This window comes from Zeugodacus cucurbitae, chromosome 4 (genome assembly GCF_028554725.1).
Source record: "Zeugodacus cucurbitae isolate PBARC_wt_2022May chromosome 4, idZeuCucr1.2, whole genome shotgun sequence".
Lineage (NCBI taxonomy): Eukaryota > Metazoa > Arthropoda > Insecta > Diptera > Tephritidae > Zeugodacus > Zeugodacus cucurbitae.
In genome coordinates this window covers 47,743,274-47,763,126 of record NC_071669.1, presented here as the reverse complement: position 1 = coordinate 47,763,126, position 19,853 = coordinate 47,743,274, and the positions used below count along the sequence as shown (strand labels likewise).

The 19,853-nt window shown below is 34.8% G+C and overlaps 1 protein-coding gene across 2 annotated transcripts in view; it reads right to left on the bottom strand.

Annotated features, from left to right (window-relative positions):
* LOC128921296 (uncharacterized) overlaps nt 1-15,004 on the bottom strand; it is a 99,285-nt gene extending 84,281 nt beyond the window's left edge. The window contains exon 1 of one of the 2 annotated variants that reach the window (XM_054228394.1): nt 14,418-15,004. The gene's annotated coding sequence lies outside the window, so the exon portion shown is untranslated. The remainder of the gene's footprint in view (nt 1-14,417) is intronic. The other variant, XM_054228395.1, reaches the window with a different exon arrangement.
* Nucleotides 15,005-19,853: the final 4,849 nt, after the last annotated feature.

The following is a 19,853-nucleotide window of genomic DNA, read 5'->3' as shown; positions in this document are numbered from 1 at the left end:
CTATTGCTTCACTCAAGCGTTCAAAGTCGCAACGCAATGGCGAGCGTTGGTTGGCAGTCAGTTGGGTGACCTGAACTGTGCTTAAAACGCTTGAACCGCACAAGCAACGCCTTCGTGCGACGCTGATTTCACATGCATTGCTCGGTTGGCTCCTCGTCGTTGTTGTGGTCGCGTTGATTTATTCATGACGTAAAGTTGGCATTAAGGTGCTAGGCGCTGGGTGCTGCGTACATTACTAAATGTGTGTTAGTGTATGAGTACCTCTCCTTGCTCCGTTTCAACTTTGTTGGTCAGAATGCAGATTAACAATTCCCTAAATTTATGCATCCTGCTGAGTATCCTGTACAAGTGTGTTTTATATTATTGCATTGTTATTGCATGTTTGGTTTTTGCTTTTTACTATATCAGTTATTGTTGTTGTGACAATTTTCATAATGCCTTATTAACCGACTGGACGCTGGCAATGGCAATATTTGGCGAATTTGTCGCAATTTTTCGTTAGAATTCTGCGAGTGAGACCAATATACCTTTGTATATTTGTGAGTATGTACATGTCTGGCTATGTATAACATGCATTTCTAATGAAGAGCAGCAGACCATTTTCGTTGCCCAACAAGCGCATTGCAACTGAGGTTAGCCACTGCTATGAGCCCAGCGAATGTGTTGCATGTGGTAAGTGTGGCGTATTAAAGGGGGAGGTCAAAAAGCAGTAGATTTGTAATTATTTCACAGTCGTTACAACTGTCTATAGGAGAGAGAAGAAACCTAATATATTTAGGAATATATGTAAATATATATTTTTGATGAAAACAATCGATAAAGCAAAGCGAAGAAACCGTTCAATGATATCAGCTCAGCTGGTAGAACACCCTAAACCAAGGAGAAATCTACAAAATTTCATCAAGTCAAGCGAGCTATTAAATGGTGCTCATTTGGATCTCACTTGAGAGCACAATGATCCTAATGACATGCTCCCGACCGTCCTATCCAACTACCAATCAATCAAAGTTAAGAGCTCTATATAAAAACGAACAGACCTTGACAGGTAATAACTCAGGAAATTTTTCGAAAAAAGACCAATCAAAAACAATTTAGTAAGAAATCTATATCTATATGCTATCCCTTTATAGGTTTCGCAGAAAATCTTCCTTAAAATCTGTAAATTTTACACCCACCAATAGGGGAAGTAATTATAGATTCGGTAAAATATTTAATCTTCTTCATCTTCAAGGGTTTTCTACTATACAGGAAACTATATACTGGTAACTAATGCAAGAATTGATATCGATACATGAGAAGAACCATAGCATTCGCGCCGACTGGGGAGACTAACACGCTCAAAAATCGGTGAGCTATTTGAAAACGGTTCATGCGGAACTCTTGACAGTATAATTTCTTGTATAGAAGACTAGGTAAACTGCTTCAAGTGTTTTTCTTTTTATACTCTCGCAACAAATGTTGCTAAAGAGAGTATTATAGTTTTGTTCACATAACGGTTGTTTGTAACACCCAAAACTAAACGAGTTAGATATAGGGTTATATATACCAAAGTGATCAGGGTAAAGAGTGGAGTTCAAATCTGTCTGTCTGTCCGTCCGTCCGTCCGTCTGTGCAAGCTGTAACTTGAGTAAAAATTAAGATATCTTGATGAAACTTGGCACACCTATTTCTTGGCACCATAGGAAGGTTGCTTTCGAAAATGAGCAAAATCGGACCACTGCCACGCCCACAAAATGGCGAAAACCGAAAATACATAAAGTGCCATAACTAAGCCATAAATAAAGCTATGGAAATAAAATTTGGTATGAAGGATCGTACTGTGAAGGGGCATATTTGGATGTAATTTTTTTGGGGAAGTGGGCGTGGCCCCGCCCCCTACTAAGTTTTTTGAACATATCTCGCAAACCAATAGAGCTATATAAACCAAACTTTCTGCAGTCGCCACTTCCTAATACAGTCCAAAAATGAAAGAAATCGATAATAACCACGCCCACCTCCCATACAAAAGTTATTGTTATTCTTGTTATTTCTAAGTTCTATATAAAAATGGGTCCTACGATATGTAAAAAATCTATGTACGACTAGTTTCAAAAACTTTGACTAAAAATGTTTTCAAGTTAGAGTGAATTCAACTGATCTGACTAATCTACATAGTTGTAGGCCTAACAATTTTAATTTGGATTTTGAACTCGGATAGAAGCAAAGTAGATGATTCCAGTTTTGGATGAAAATGCAATGATAAGTGGTCAACGTTTTGGATTCTAAGTTACAGCTTAAAATTTTGAAGACAATTTTCTGCGTTGAAATCGGGAGATAAAAAGATTAGAAATCTCTCCAACTCATAAAAGTTTTCTACATATTGAGCATACATTTTGAGTGTTGATCAAAGACTTTACGTTAAGAATTCCAGGCTGCTTTGGGTAGTGAAAGGGGAGATAAGAGTAGAATCTCGCGAACAACCTTCAAGCTACTTAGGAACACTAAGATCACTTTTTATTTATTTTCCTAGAACCTCACTGAGAAATCCGAGAAGCATTAATGTGTATTTATTATTTAGAGACAATTAGTATGTATTGAACAGAACCAGGGATTTTAAAAAAATTTCTACCATATGCTCCCTATTTTAGTAAAAAAAAATTTATATTTCTACAACAATTAATTATTTAACTTCACATAGTTTCCCCTTCAATTCATGAACGAACTTACCGCACACCCTTCCGCGCTGTGGCAGCCAAAGCAGCCACCGACTAAGCCAATTGCAGAAATTTAATGAAAACTTGCTGCACGACCTTAACTTTGGCGCCCACCCTGGATTTCCGTAATGGTTAAACCGGTTACAAATGCCAAATGTGACCACGATGCGCTTTCAGCCTTGGACAGCAGCAGTCGCAGTAGCCGAGTGTTTGGTGCAACGGCGCAGGTAATTTCGTATGAATGAAATGTAAAGTTCACATGTGGCAACACAACGGCTGAAAGGGGTCGACGAGCGCAAATATTCCGGCAAGCTTATTCACATTTTGTACATACGTTTTCAACGACTCATGTGCACTACACTAGCATCTAGCATGTTGCATGCACCATTATGCGGCGCACGTCGCGTATGAGTGCTATTTAATGAAACTTTCATTTCGCTTGTCTTAAATTTCACGGGAGCTTACGGAGCACCAACATACCGAGACACCCACTGGTGTATGTAGTCAGCTTTGCAATAGTATTGTGCAATATGTAGCAACAGCAACAACAACAACAACATGCTGTATGGTAGGCGAATTTACATTTCCTTTAATAAACGATTTCATTTTCACAGCAATTCCGTGGCTCAGCAGCACCTTTTTCTCTCTGCCACTTATTCCATTGAAATCTATTTTTTTTTTTGTTTTTTTTCTCAGATTTTTTGTATTGCATTTTATTTGCTCAGCATTTTGTCATGAATATTTAATCAATTGCTCTCCGCTCGCCCCAAAAAACTAACGCTCTTCAGTCAGTCGCTCGCTCACTCACTCACTAGCTGAGTTGATTGCTTTGTTTTGCCGCGCTCCGCTGGCATTCTTATGACCCAGTCGCGTTCATAAATATTGCAACCGATTTCATTCCACTATTTGTTTTTCACTTTTTATTTCTTGCTTTCTTTATTTTATTCATAAGTTTGAATATTGAAAAGTTTTGACACCCACTTGGGCTAGTTTTGCTCTTTTGATTTTTGCCTCAGTGCGACAGCAATGGCATACGGCAGAGGAGCCGCTGCTGTGTGAAGACTCAGTTGCAAGCACTTTGTTGTATTTAAAATGCACAATTTTATGAATGCGAAATGTATTGCAAAATTAAATTGGATTTAGATTGGATGGCACCTCTGCGGGCTTTATTAACTGCACTCAGAATTGGTTAGTTTTGGAAAATCATGAGGGAATAGATTTTGTGGATTTTAAAACGAAATAAATATAATATTGTACTAGGATAAGCACAGTCCCTAGGTAAATGATGCTCGCATCTTCGTCTTGATATCCCGACATACATTTATTAGAGCTGCCTGCTTTCAATTTGGAGATTTTAAAAAAATCTGCTTCTAAAATCAACTTAGAGGAGCTGATTTCTATCCAAAGCTTCTTCGTGTCAAATATTTACTCTTACATATGAAAATTCTTACTAGTTAACAACGACTACTTCTAGAAAAACTATTTAGTATAGATCTTTATTTTGTCCATTGAGTGATATAACATGCTTTTCAGAGCACTGAAACCTATAGCGTTTACTATCGCTGGTCGTTTGAACTGACCTCTTGGAACAATAACTCTCAGAGATTATCTACTAATAACCAGTCTGGTTCAGTTAGTTTTAGAGAGAGGCTGTAATGAAAGTACCTTTTTGGTATGGTAGAAGATCTTGTCACTAACAAGTTTAATTCCCTAATTTTTGGCCGATACCATAGATAGGTTTGAAGTTTTTTAAGCCACTCATATGATGCAATATTTTTATACTCTCGCAACAAAGTTGTTAAAGAATCACTCAGAAATAAAAGAGTTAGATATGCCGTTATATATATGTAAAGCGATAACTTGGCACCATGAGGAGGTTGGTATAGAAAAAGTCGAAATCGGACCATTGCCACGCCCACCAAATGGCGAAAACCGAAAACACATAAAGAGTCCTAACTATGCCATAAATAATGTTATAAAAGTATTTTTTTTGGGAAAGTGGGCGTGGTCCCGACGCTATTAAGTTTTTTGTACATATATCGTAAACTACTAAAGCTATATCAATCAAACTCTCTAGGGTCGTTTCTTTTGGCCACTTCCCTGTACATTCCAAAAATTCAAGAAATCGGATTATAACCACGCCCACCTCTCATACAGAGATTACGTTGAAAACGATTTAAAATGCTTTAATTCAATAAGAAAAACCACCAGAACCGTTAAAGGTCATGGTAAAGATGATACAGATCAAAATTCTATACAAAATATTAAATGGGCGTGGCTACGCCCACTTATTGGTCGAAAACCATATCTCAGAAAGTGCTCGACCAATTTCAATGAAATCCCGTTCATAATATTTTATTAACATCTTAATGACACGGATGAAAAATTTGCGAAGTCGGTTCACAATCACGCTTACTTGCCATAAAATCAATTTTGAATTCCATCTTTATTCCTTCACTTATAATATATACATTATACATTGGAGATATCGGACCTTAAGTTTTCAAGGCCCTGTATATCGTACATGAAAACCTCGGCGCTTCTAATAAATTTTTTACTGAAAATATAGGTAAGTCTCTTAGATATTTTGAAGAAATTCAGAGGGAATATTTTTCTTCTAATAATATGTCTCCGTGCCAAAAATGCAGCTCGAGTACTAAAAAGAATTGACTGCGACATATTGACTGAAATTAGATCAATCATCAAGAGATCGGTTGTGGACTAGATGGTTCTGCAGTAATTTAGAGTTCGCTAATTATTTAGCAGTAGCAAGATTTTCAACGATCTGGAACTATTGCGATCTACAATAATTTTGCATTTCAGCGACATCTCGAGGATCTAATGCGTTTTGAATAAGCGAGAAAAGTTCATTGATTTATCGATATTGACATTTTCGATGAGGAAGTTATCATTTTTTAAGTGTTTAACAATTCTTAGGCGTAAAAAAACTGACGTCTATATATAGTACATCATCACAAAATAAATTTATTCTAGAATGTCTCCCGAAATTATGTGCACAACTGGATGTAAAGTAGGAACACTCAGGCGATCATCATATGACTATTCGGCCCTGAGCTTTCAAGGTGAAATTTCCAGAGACGGTCCCTCGAACAAATTTTTCTAGTTTGAAACCGAAACTTTTGACATGAAAATATCATTCTAATCATTACCAAAGCTAGCTTAGTAAGCTTTGCTATTGTGTAGAATCTTTTGGTACTCGTATTATGTTATAATAATTCAAATTTGATAAAAAATATGCTTTCCCCCAGATCACATAGTATTCCATCAGTTATATTTTATTATCTTCTCATTTGTGGTCCTTATATACATATATATATATATATCTATATATATATAAATCATTCATTAAATTGGCCGGCTATCTCGATCCCACCCACAACACCACAGAAATTATGTGGTAAAGCACATACATATATACAATACATTACCGTTATTAACCATCCAACCACTAAGTATGCATTGAAATTGCTTAAGTATTCCTGCAATCAACATAACCGTTGCAGCTGCACCACACAGTTAACCAGACGAAAGCATCTTTTAAAGATTAGCGGCAAATGGTTATTGCATCAAGAGCTTTTCGCATAAGCTTTATGCATGACTTTTTTCAGCTTAACCCCGTTTGGCGTGACTCATAAATACTAATTTAAAATCAAAACAAACACAGGCAGACGCCACAAGCTGGTGGCTGGCAAGCGTAGGTGAGGTGAAATTGCAAATGTAGCAAAAACAGCAACAAACACAAAGCACGCTGTAACCGCAGCTGCAACAACCGCAGCAAGCACAACAAAAACGACAACAACAACAGCAATAAGAAGAGTTAAAGCAGCAGATTAAAGCAAACTGATATCCGAACGATTAATATTAATTTTTGCTGCTCCTGCTCCTGTTGCTGTCAATGCGCGCTGGCAACCGTTCCTGCCGCCTCCATTGCTACTCAATTTCTTGATGTTTTCATAAAGCGTACAAGCGCGCACATGCTCATGTGAGTCCTTTTTTAATTTTTATCTTCCTCTTTTTTATTTTTATTTTTTTTTTTGTTGTTTTCGCTTCGCTTGTGTGCGAGTAAATCGAGCTTAAGTGCGCATTTCTGTTTTAACTGTCTTGTTGTTGCTGTTCTTGTGTTTGCTTTCCTTACACAGCAGCGCTTAATTTTTGCTTTCTTTTGGTTGCTCCGTGCATCCTTCCCTGTTTGTTTGTGTGCTGTGTGTTTGTGTAATTTTTCCCAAAGTCAGCAGTCAACATTACGATTGCAATAAAAATAACAACAAGAACAACAACCCCAAGTATAAAGTAGCATCAACAAAGCAATCATCTTTATTAACATCATCGTTGCTGGTCTTCATCATCGTCATGCCGACATCATCATTAGCCAAAGGCTCACAGACACACCTACCCTTACACGCACTCTCACATATATTGAGAGTGCGTTGATATATTCATATGTAGCTGCTTATGTGTTGATGATGAGCTCAGACGTATACTGCTTGTCTATGGCACTTATGCATTGTAAAAGAACGGTGGTGTATGCGCATTGGATTATGGCATAGCAGACATAAATATAAATACATATACCTCAAACACACACCTACCTCAATATAATGATTTTTTAAATTTTTTTAATTAAATCACCAACTCCACAAGTTGCAAGCAAGTCTGTGAATATGAATATTAAACAATATGTATGTATGTATTCTTAAATATATATATATATATCATATCTGTAAGCACATACATACCCTCCCACAACTTATTAATTTTCCCCTCCATCCCCTTCATTTGTTAGGATCATCACAATATTCTCATTAAACACTTTATTTCATTCAATATGCATTTTATTCATTATTATTGCTTCCACCTACAATAACAACAACAACGCGCTGCAATATCAAAACGGTACTTTTTATTGCGGTAGTCGCGTTGTATGTATGTATGTATTGCGAGTGTCTCGCATATTTTCCATTGTAAATATTTATAGCTATAAATACCCGGATGGCATTACGACTATTTATGGCGAATTAATTAAATCAACTTCAGTAAAATATTATTAAAATTGAAGGAAACATTTTGAACCGTTAATGCAATTTCGTACATTGTAAGAATATTGTTTAAATAGCTGCGTGGGATTTGCGAAAGTTGGAGAATGGTGAATCGAACATGCAAGTGGCATAAATTCAGTAGAGTGCATTATAAAATACATATTTCATATATAATATTATTCTTAATATTAAGCATTTATACCAATTTACAGGCAACTGATTATTACTCTGAAATGGTGAAAACAATGGATGCCTTTATCATTGCTTTGAAGCATGCATTTCTTGAACAAAAGATTGAAGCTTAGACATACCAAGTGGCGAAATGACTAATAGAAGTCGATTTGAGATAGAACAGCAAGCTATACTGTTGAAGAATCAAAGATTTCGTAATATTTCGAAGAAGACAAACATGGAAAAGCTTTTACGGCGAATACAGGAAAAAAGTTAGAATCAAAGTTACATCATATCATTTCAATGAACACAGCTGTATATAACGTGTAAACTGTATTATTCAACGCATTATTCTGTTATCAGTTCCCTAGCGCTGAATACGCGCTGAATACCAAAAGTATTAAAATGTGAAAATCCATTACACACTTTGTGGATACTTTAGTATTCAAAACTTAATTGAACTATCACGCTTTTAAGCTTAAAACTATAAATTGTATAGTGTTGCATCCTAAAGAGTTGTACAATTTGAATCTTATTGAGTAGTTATTAAGTACACTGAAGATTGCAACTACTTCTATACGTTACTGTTTAATTCTATATATTATATAATAAAGGAGTTTTCAAAAAGGAAGCTACAAATATAGACCGATAGGGACAACATACGACGCCATATTTTTTCTCGCTCTTTTGACATATCTCTTCAGTAAGGTTTGTCTTTTCATCTTGGAAAGATATACGATCCAACAACGAGTCGAAATTATTAAAATTTACTACCGAAATTCGGAGTGAGAGGGCTCAACTTTAAAAGTGCTACGTTTTACGTAGTGTGTGTATGAGGCACTTTTCTGGCTGAATGGCTTCGTCAATAAGTAAAATATGGGTTATTGGTCAGGCAGCAATACACACGTGCTACATGAGTCACCATTTCATCTCGAAAAATTTACGGTTTGGTGCGGTTATAGGGCCGGTGGCGTCATTGTGCCGTACTTCTTCCGTGATGATCAAGGCACGTTACTGTGTGTGGGAATCGCTACCGCTCAATGATAACCGAATATTTTTGGCCTGAATTGGATGATATGGACTTCGATAATATGTGGCGCCAAAAGCCACACAGCGAATGTCACAATCGATTTATTAAAAACCAAAACGTGTTATCTCACGAAATGACACAGTCAATTGGAGACCTTGGTCGTGCGATTTGACGCCGTTAGACTATTTTCTGTGGGACTACGTCAAATCTATGGTCTATGCCAACATGCCAGCGACGATTGATGAATGAATATCACACATGAAATTGCAGCAGTATCGGTCGATTTATGCTTGAAATTCGTCGAAAAATTTCGTTCAGCGTCAGGACTTCTTCAAAAGAATTCAAGTTCCATACATAATGGCATCGAATGTACTTTCACAGGAATAATTTTTCAGCGCTCCAAATAATAATTCAAACATTCATCATATATTTAAGAAATGCATACAACTATTAAAAATTAGAAAATGCTTCAGTTGTTTAGTTCATTAAGATAGACATATTCAGTATACGAGTATATACAGTATACGACTTGTAAAAATTTGCCTTTAAATTCTTGGATGATGTTATCATTGATTCCATGCATGGTACTAGCATATATACCTACTGATATACATATATACAGAAACCTTTAAGTATGCAATGCATAAAACACGTGTTTAAGAGATAAGAGAACAGTGACGCTGTTTAAGAAGCGGAAGAAACATATAAACTGTGTACAGCTAATCAATAAAGGCCACTGAGTACTGGAAGTCTCTATCAAATGTGAGTGTTTGTACTATGTTTGATTACCAATGTGTGTCATACAGAAATTAAAATGCAGACATACCTCGGCCTGATTAAAGAACAGTTGTATTTATTCAAAGAAGTTTAAAGTAATGAAGTTCTTCTTACTTTCCGAAGACTGAAGTTCCTTGTATATCATTCTAGAAAGTATTTAGACAAATTCAAACTCTATTATTCTAATAATAATAATTCTTGTAACAGATAAATTGCTAGTTTCTAACCCATAATTAGCCCTACATTACTTGTTTTCTGTTTCATTAACTTATGTCTGTACTCTAATTAAAAAAAAATTTAAATCAAAATTTTCCTCAAAACAATTAATTACAAAAGTCAATGCTTCCTAACTTGATTTAATTTAATATTTTTTTTTTTTATTTTTGAAAATCTCAGACAATTTTATTGTCTGTCTGTCTGTTCAAATGTTTTGCAATGCAAATTTTTACGAGTTTTGGATGCCCATAGGCATTTAATCCACAAAGTCAGTGAACAAATGTCAGTCGGTCATGCATTGCCTTAGAAATTTACCAAGTTCGAAAACCGAATCAAAATGTTTCAACATTTTTTGTTGTCTTTTGTTGTTTCTGCGCATACCTGTAACAAAAGTTAGTGAACTTCCACGCGAGTACTTGCAAGTGCAGAGAAATCAATCGCGCTAAACTTGTTAGCCGCATTGAGGTGAATAATTATTGTGGAACCGGTTTCTGGGTTTTTCGATATCAATATTATGGGAGACTATAATGGGCTGCTTAGAATGTACTTGCGCAATATACATGCATATATTTTAGCATATTTGCGGTGAGTTTGGAAAGAAAAGTAGTGACTGTGGCCGTAGGGAAGGTGAACTGCAGTCGGAGTTGTTGCATATACACATATACAGAATATATTATTATGTAAAATAGAATATAGTTTATTGTTTATAGGTGGAGATTTTATGAAAATTATACTATTTCAATTCAAAGTTATTAATCTGATAATTTTCAAATAAACTTTTGTGGTTCATGTTAGGTTAGAAATTAAAATGGATTAATAATACTTGGACAGATATATACAAGTCATTTGCGATATCAAAAACTACTGAACCCTTTACGATACCTTGAGGCCTTCTAAAATTTGTTAAAGCGATTGACTCCGGTTCCAAATAATTTACCACTTCAGCTTCAGAGACAATTAAAAAGAAAATGCTAAGAGGATTGGCTAGTGACCAATTAGGCTTTTAAAACCAGAAATAGTACAAGTAGACCACTGGACCTCTTGCGCTTCAATCAGGAACATAAGACCCTTTTGATTACGTAATTACTGGCTGTTGACCAGACCTCTCAAAAGCCATCCATTAGTGACCCAAAAGCAGAACTTCGTTCCCAGTCTCCCTGAAGGCGGTTGACTTCCGAAGTGGTGGATGTACTACTTAATGTCATCCACCTCTGTTTGGAAATCTTTTCAGTATTATTAAAACCTGAAACTAAATTTTATATAGAGAGAACCGAAACTCTTTCTCATATTCTGAATGATTTTCTAACAATCCATAAAATAGGTCACTGTTACTCCAGCGGGAATGCGCAGCCCAAACTTCCCTTATAAAGATGGGTGCAGGAAAGAGATTACCAGAAGTCTTGGGAATGAAGTCGAATTCAAAGAATTTCAGAGTGATCAGTGGTTATTTTTGCAGACCAGACTGCCGGGGTAATAGAATAGTTCTTCGTTCAAAGTACTCGAAAAATTTTATCCCAATACACACGGCGCGATCTCTAAGGTTAATCATTGTGCGATGTACTGAAAATCAGAACTCTTTGAGTACGATAATTACATAGTCAAACGCAAGTAATTAAGGGAAATCCGAAAATACTTATTTGGGTTTTTGTTCAATTACGACGACTTTTTTCTTATCAAGCCCTCTTCATATCTTTAACCCAAAAGTAATTATAATAGACTCAACAGTCATAAATAGCTTCGAACTTATTAGTTTAAAAATAATAATCTTTAAGCACTTGAAATACGTGATAGTAAGTACTTATGTTTCAGAAGATGTCTGCAAGATATTTTTATATGTTGTCTGAATTTCTGGTTTTTCGTAAATCAATCATTATAAGGCGAAGTGAGTAATCTTATCTTGTAATTATACTATCTATTTCTTAATAAAAAAACAAACTGATCTGCAATCCGTTTCTGGTTTCTGAAGCAATAGTATACATATGTTTGCAGATCAGCATATTATTTTCAGATTTCCATAATTATTTCAGTGACAGAATATACAAAATTGTTGAGATAATGAAACTACTTTGGGATTCTTAAGGAGTCCAAAGGTTTTAATCTAGAGTAGCAAGTGCGCATGTTTTCACTTAAAATCTCCAATTGCTATATTTCAGTCTCCTTATAAATTTCATCAGCCATTCTGAGTTGATCTACAATTTGTAAGTTTCTTCACTTGCCGATAGAGGAACTCAGTAACGCATCATAGTCCATATATATTTATATATCTACTTATAAATATATAATTATTATTAGTACATATCTATATCTATATATATATATATACATAGAGATTTTTTTGTTTATATATTTCAGTAAGAACAACATAAATACCAATTAGATAATTATCACTGACAAAAATGATCACGATGTAGATAATTTGCATGTATGCTAGTTAAATTCAGATTATATAGACAAATGTTTGTTCGTTAGTCGTAAATTTTGATTACACCTTAGACGTGCATAATGACAAGAGCATACAAATAAAATTTTATGAAAAATTTACGATCGGTTCTTGGTGCTGATAAACAAGAATTGGTTTTATATGAAAATGAGTTTGAGCAAATACGCTCTCTAGCAAACCAAAAGTTGCCTATCGGAACTCGAAAATGTCTTTAACCATTTTCAAACTATTATAAAACAAGTTATGTATAATAAAAATATTTTGTTTTATGGATGCTAAGACAGTCAATTGAGGGACTCCATCCACTTTTGACATTAAAATACAGTGCTATATTTCTAAGATAAAGATTATAAAAACAATATACAGAAAATCTTTATGTTTGGTAGATGGAAACTGGTATATCAACGTCAACGTTAATCAGACCTCCTATCAGAAAAAGATGTTCACTTAATTTCTTTGAGATATCCAATGAACTACTCGATATTTTCTATATAAGGTCAGCCATAGATATGGTATCAGTCAACCTCTTCTGTGGTATGAGGTTGAGGTGAATGGATATATTTACAATATTCGTTTCGTCAAACTGTAATATGAGAATAGTTGCAGAGGTAGAACATTTTACTTAAAAGTGAACTGGACCACTTTCATTATCCAATTTGCATACCGATCTGATCTACTTGCTTAATAGTTTTCAACTTATCATTCCCGTCCTGATTTATGGTGCAGAAGCGTGGACGATGTCAACATCAGAGGAGACGACACTAGGAACTTTCGAGAGGAAAATTTTGCGCAAGATTTATGATCCTCAGAACATTGGCAACGGCGAATACCTCAGACTATGGAACGATGAGCTGTACGATTTATACGATGGCATTGACATAGTTCAGCGAATAACTAGGTCATGGCTAGGTCATGTTGTTCGAATGGACGAAAGTGATCCAGCTCTGAAAGTGTTCGATGCAGTACTCGCTGGTGGGAACCGAAGAAGGAGAAGGCCTCCACTCCGTTGGAGAGACCAGGTGGAGAGCAACCTGGTTACACTTGGGATCTCCAAGTGGCGCCGGACTGCGAGGGAAAGAGAGGAGTTGTGCGCTATAATTGATTCGGCTATAACCGGCTAAACGGTTTCGACGCCAATCACAGAAATACCCGATTTCATACACTTTTACATTATTTCATATCCATTGTATAGTTGCTTTAGCTTTAGCAGTTTCGATGTATCTATATTCAAATGTTTAGATGTAGAAGGCAGGGCTATTTCCCGTCTTCCAGCAGTTGCTCTAAGTGGGACACTGTTTTAAAACAAACTAAATTTACTTCAAGATAAATTATAATTCCTACTATAAGCACAACAACACTAATAGTTAGATCTAATACGATACTGTAGTCAACAATTAAGATAGAGAGAGAAGTCTTATCGCCGGCTATTGTGGTTTAAAAAAATTTAATATAATGATATGACTTTGTGGGCGACGCAAACGAGGTTGTTTGGGATGCCCGACTAGCGAAAATAAAAACAAAATTATGTTAAAATACCTCAGAAATCTCTATGTAGCGAAGCTTCTCTTTAGTCCAACACTGTATAAATTTGAAGCGTAGTAAAAAAATGTTTAAAATATATACATATATAAAATATTATATTTTTAATAAAGTCTGTAAATTTTCGATTTCAATCACATTCCATTATCTTTGTTAAACATTTTTTAATAAAATATATAAATATTAAATAAACATTATAAACAAGTGGAACAGCAGCCAACTCAGCTGCTGTCCATATGTTTGTATGCACAGTTGTTATATGTACAGGTGTATACAACTGATGTATTCAATATTCACGTGAAAGTCAAGCCACAGAACAACGTCATTGAGACAACAACAACAGACAACCGCAAAATTGGAATTTATTATAATTATTGCACAATATAATGGATAAGCGACTGTGTTCTTTCTACGGAGAAGCGGATATTTCCAATGAAAATTGTGCACGAAGCTTCGCTAATTCGCACAAAACAACAATAAACACGTTTACTTACATTGCTGGATGAGTATACAAGTTGGTATGTACTTAGTTCTCTTATTAAAACATTTAATTGTTTAGAATTTTGCACAAATTCACATATGCGATTACAGACATACGTTCGTCACACACGACTAAATATTTTTTCAGCAGAAACTGATTAAACTTTTTTCCAAAAAGCTTTTAAATTCAAAAGAAAAACTTTAGTAACAAAAAAACAAATATGTTTAAACAAAAGCGAACGCTCAAGCGTTGTTATTATCCACAATTTTAACGTGAAGTCAATGCACTAAAACATTTTAAATTGATTAAACACTAATAATTGCCGCAGAAGCTCATAAAAACCGCAAAAAGAAAAAAAACTTCAAATGCCGCCTTTTACTTTCACAATTCGTACTATGACGATTAGACCACGCAAACGTCAACAACACGAAACGAAACGCAAATCAACAATAAACTAAAGCGCCAACTAATCAGCGTTCGACTTGAAACACTTGCACGAGACTGACTGCCAGCCGAGTTGTGTGATCGCTGAGCTTTGTCAAGTGCAGCCGGTTCAAGACGAGGCCAATTATTGACGAATTGCTTGCGAGAGCGTCGTGTTTGACGAGAAAAACTGAAAACAAATAAAAATCTCATATCGTAAAGCCGTACGATAGCGCGCTACGTGGTTGCATGCGGAGAGATTACGAAACTCGATTAGAAACCGGCTAGTCGTGTATATCTGCTCGCATACTCTCAAATCCCTATTCCAGCGCAGCGCGCTCAAACACCTGTTGTTGATGGTGGCGCTATGCATTTGTGCTCTTCGTTAGTTGCTTGCTCTGAGCTTATCAGTTGGTTTGTATGCTTTTTAGTACTCTCTCAGATTCTACTTTTTGTTGTGATCTTTACTCGTGGATTGGAAATGCTCTGTTTATGATTGCTGTTATAAGAGTTGACTCGTATACTTATACTATATGTATGTAAACAAATAAAAATGTTAATAAAATGTATACTCGTATGCGATACTAATTATATACTTGTTGTGCCGCTTAACTTTTATTTCTGGTTTTTATCGCTCGACGTATAAAAGTGGAGGTAATCAATTCAGCTGAACAATTGGTTTACCGAAACTGAACTGTGATCGTTTTGTAGGTGTGATATTTATACCTTGAGTTCGGCAAAATGTTTAATTTCCTAAATTTATTTCTCTGTAAACCTTGAGCCTTTGAATAAAATATATTATCCGTTCGGCAGGAGTTAAAAATTAAAATCTTAAATTTAAAACCTTCAAGTTAAATAAATATGTCGATGAAAATAATCTTGAGCTGTCATTGGTTCGAACAGAATGGCTTTGGTTTCTGATCTGGTGAATTCTATTACAAAAATTAAGTTAAGATATTTGAAATTTTGAATATTGAATACATTTCATTGACACTAAACCCAGTTTAAAGTATAACCTCCCCGATAATATTGAAGCAATCAAAAAATTAATAGTAAATTTCAGACACTAGATCAAGTCAGGTAAGACATTATTTTATTCTTTTATAGTTTTCTGCCATGTCTGGAAACACCGAAAATGATCAGACATTTAATTAAGTACTCAAATGGAAATTTTCTAATTATCATACAATACAGTAATTAACTAATTGTTCAATTAATACTAATTGCTAAAAAATTTATTTTTTGAAATATTGTTTAGAAACTCATCCATATATTTTAGAACATTTTAATATTATCAAAATAGATTTTAGGAAACCAAACTATCATTATTGTCAAACGAAAGAAATTGAAAAATCTATGTACTTATGTATTAATTGTTTAAGCTAATTTGACTATGTTTAAACACTATAGGCCGATTAACACATTAATTAACTCAGGCTACCTGTTCGACCTGTTCGATTACAGTTTATAGACATACAATGGACTTTACTCTGAAATTTAGATATAATTTGAAACTATATAACTTTAGTAACAGACATAATTTTTAAAATAATTAAAATGGAATGTTTAATTGTTTAATATAAGTATTTGTAATTGATAGACGTTTAAAACAATATTTTAATTTAGTCATTTAGTAATAGTACATTAATCCGATATGATGAACGTGACTGCTAATTGACTCAATTAATTTAATTGAATGATTTAAAAAACCAATGACAAGACGACTTTTACTTGTCTGATTACTTCACTAGTTTAATGTAAATATATTAAGCAGAAAAATTACATTAAATTTCCGTTGACTGAATCTGTTCACTTTGCTTTGTCACAATTTAAAACGAAAGTTATATTTTATATCAATATTATACATAAATATTTGCCCAATATACAAACGTATTAAAAAATCTTCATAGTTCCATCGATTCCTCAATTAAATCAAATGCTTAAAATTTAATGAAATTTTTAACTTAATCTTAGCTTAGTTGACTTAAAATTTATAAAATATTTGATCCGTCACATTTTTATCACATTATGTTGCTATTCTCTGGAGCCAGCTGAAATTTTCTCGAACACCTCACTAATTTATTTCAGCATCGAAATTTGCAATGTTCTTATCACAATGGCACGGTATTACCTGCTTCGTCATCGCAATAGTCACGTTCAAATATTTTATCAGCTAAACATCAAACAAAATTTTAATTTTAATCAAAAGTGCAAAAGAAATGAAATCAACATCAATATCATAATATTGTAGTGAACAAAAATTGTGTTTATTAAAAACACTTCATCGTTTGTCAGGTATTTGATAGTGGAGCGTGCGCACTTAGATAAGAATTATTTGTTACTAGATCAGTCTAATACAATGCGTACTGCTGCTTGAGTTGTTCCGAAATAAAGAAGAAAATCACAAACATAAAATACGGCACTTCTAATTATAAACTTTAAAAATAATTGACAAGTCAAGAGTTGGAAATTATATTTTCGTAATTTATTTATATGAAATAGATTTGTTCCAATCAATTGCAGGTGTTTGAAATATTTGTTATAAAATGCTAATTAAATTGCTTTATCGATCCTATCTCAACTGACACTTATAGTCCTTCTATAGTAACCATTCACTCTCCAGATGTAACAGAATAAACCGTCAATTGATGGTAGCATGCAACACATCTCATACTCAACAGTACCTCATTAGAACCTAACCTATAAAGCACTGATGTTAATGATCATTACATTCCTTTAATAACTGCATACTAATTGAAATTACACCATTTTCATTGTGTGCGCCGCCTGCGTACTGTGTCTTCATAATTTTTCTTTTAATACTAACTACTTCTCACTTTATTGTTATTGTTGCTGTTGGGCCAGTAATATTGCAGCTTAAACAATTTGCATGTGTCGCTGTTATTGTTTTTGCTGTTATTGGTGTCATAACGCGCACGACACGCGTATGAGGTTTAGTGTGTAATTATTTATGGTGTTCATTTGTTTTAGACTTACAACAGCAACAACAATAAAATAATGAACAACTTACATGTGGAGGGGAGTGCATAAGACCCGAGGAGCGAAGTGCAAGAAAAATATGCGAGAGCAAATTTGTAAAACGTGTCATTTCCATGCCAAGCACACAGCACTGACTCATTTGTTATATGAGCGGGGCGAAGGATCAGACGTCGCGGCCCGACATCTTTTCTTTCTACTCATACTTCCTTTAAAGTTCTTAATCTTATGTGCGTTTGTTTAAATACGAGTACAAATATAAATAACGGCACTCATATGCATATTTATAGTGTCACATTTGAAGATCTACGTGGATGTGTATGTATATATTTAGTTGCCTGTGTACTGGCTGCAGTTGTAGAGGATAACGCAAAGGTTCTATAGGGTTTACGTCTATATGTAAATATCTAACATGCCCATTTGGAATATTAAGACATTGGAAATTGAGATTATTCTGGTAAAGTGAAAACTTTGCTTTGTTCAGATCAAGCGATAGTCTTTAATTTAACTAAATTTAACTTTTAGGCCCAATGACGATTCTCACAGAGTTCTCTGAGAATTTTTTCAGGCAGTTTAAAGTCAGAATAAAGAGAGAGAGAGAGCGCGCACGAAAGTGAAAATTAAAAGGACAGGTCAAGCGATTTTAGTCTCTTTTCCATCTCTTAAAGTGTATTTCGGTTTTAAAGGAGAAGAGGGAGGGAGAGGGATGGGAAAGATAGAGAGGCAGGGACAACTTTTATTCATCCAAGTTTTTGTTTATATAGGCTTTTCATGATCATGGATTTGCAATTACTGCCTTCTCTCCCAATAAATAAGAGTTATAGTAGATAATATGGATGAAATGAGATACTACCACATTAGCTTTAAATTCTACTGGAAAGCTTTCACTGAAATTTACTTATCAGAACACTGTAGCATTTAAAAGAGAGAAAGCTCATAGAGAGCACGAGAGCTTTCATTTACACAACTTATGTGATTTCATTAACTCGCGAAATTTCGCAGCTAAAGACAGTCGAGAGCATTCTTTAGTTATGACATTTACTTGTATGCATCGCTTAAAGACACTACTTTACATTTTTGAGAATGATGAAACTGAAAGCTTTTCGACCTTAATGATTAAGTCTTTCTTGAAATGACAACTTAAAGTCACAAAGATAATCGTCTTAAAGAGTACTATACATAAAATTATATTTAACATGCCTAATTTAACATTATGTAACTAACTTAACTTAACATAACTTAACTTAACTTAGAAAAACTTAACATAACTTAGCTGGACTTAACTAAACATAACTTAGAATAATTTAACTTATCTTAATTTAACATTATATACTTAGTTATACTTACAAAATCAAAATATGCTTCATAAACTCCAACCTACCTTCTCTACCGGGTATACCAGGAGCCTATAGTGACATATGTATGTCTGCAAAGAAAAGCTGAAAAAATCTTAAAAATCGCTTCGTCTCCCAAGGCGACGCCTTCGCCTGTACTCGCCTATTTCCGACTTGCTTTCCTTTCTTCGAGTTTTCAGCATACAGTCGGTATGCGTAGCATACTTTCAGGCATATAATTTGTTAGAACAACATGTGTGACTACGAGCCAACATACATTCTTAAGCCAAGCCCACACACACACACAAACATACAGACACACACTCAAAAGCGGCGACTGAGCACATTTGCGAGCACACAGTCTGTGCAATAAACGAGAAATTTATACGAATAAATAATTTAAAGTAGAATAGAAAGGACGTCGTCTGCGTCGGCTTTGTCCTCGCTGCACTGCTGTTTTGTGTATGCGCGACTACACCCCGGAGGAAATAAATTTACTGCGCCTACAAGCGCACACACACATTTGATTGTTCTTGTTTTAGTCTTTTATTGTTTTTTTCTTTTTGCGCTCTTCTTGAGTTTGTTGGCGAAGACGTCAGCTGGCAATGGGCCGCGCGACCCATTTCTTTTGGCACCCAGCGATGGGCAGCAATGTGATTACCTCAAGAATACGTTAAGGGCGGGGCAAGCGAACG